Raw genomic sequence first — 362 nt, 5'->3', positions numbered from 1 at the left:
TGAGGTATCTTGAGATACAAACTGGAGATGTATTTAAAGCCCGGTTTGCGAATTGTCATTTTGATGAATCAAAATTTCCAACATTAGGGGGAGAGAATAAGCTTCCTGAAAAGGAACTTAACTGGAATGCATCATCGTTGATGCATTTAGATCCTCGATCAGGACAATGTGAACTGGAAGTTCAAAAGATTATACATTTGCAAAGAATAGCAAATGAATTGTCTGATGCATTTTCTGATACAAAGAGGATAACCAAATCTTATATACCAGCGGAAAATGTCCCAATTCGAATTGATGTCCCAGTAGGACAAGTAGCCACTGAAGCAAATTCACGCCAGAAGCGTGGCAGGCTTGTCGGTTCT

Source organism: Arachis duranensis, chromosome 2 (genome assembly GCF_000817695.3).
Source record: "Arachis duranensis cultivar V14167 chromosome 2, aradu.V14167.gnm2.J7QH, whole genome shotgun sequence".
In the NCBI taxonomy this organism is placed as follows: Eukaryota; Viridiplantae; Streptophyta; class Magnoliopsida; order Fabales; family Fabaceae; genus Arachis; species Arachis duranensis.
Note: the sequence above shows the minus strand (reverse complement) of the source record.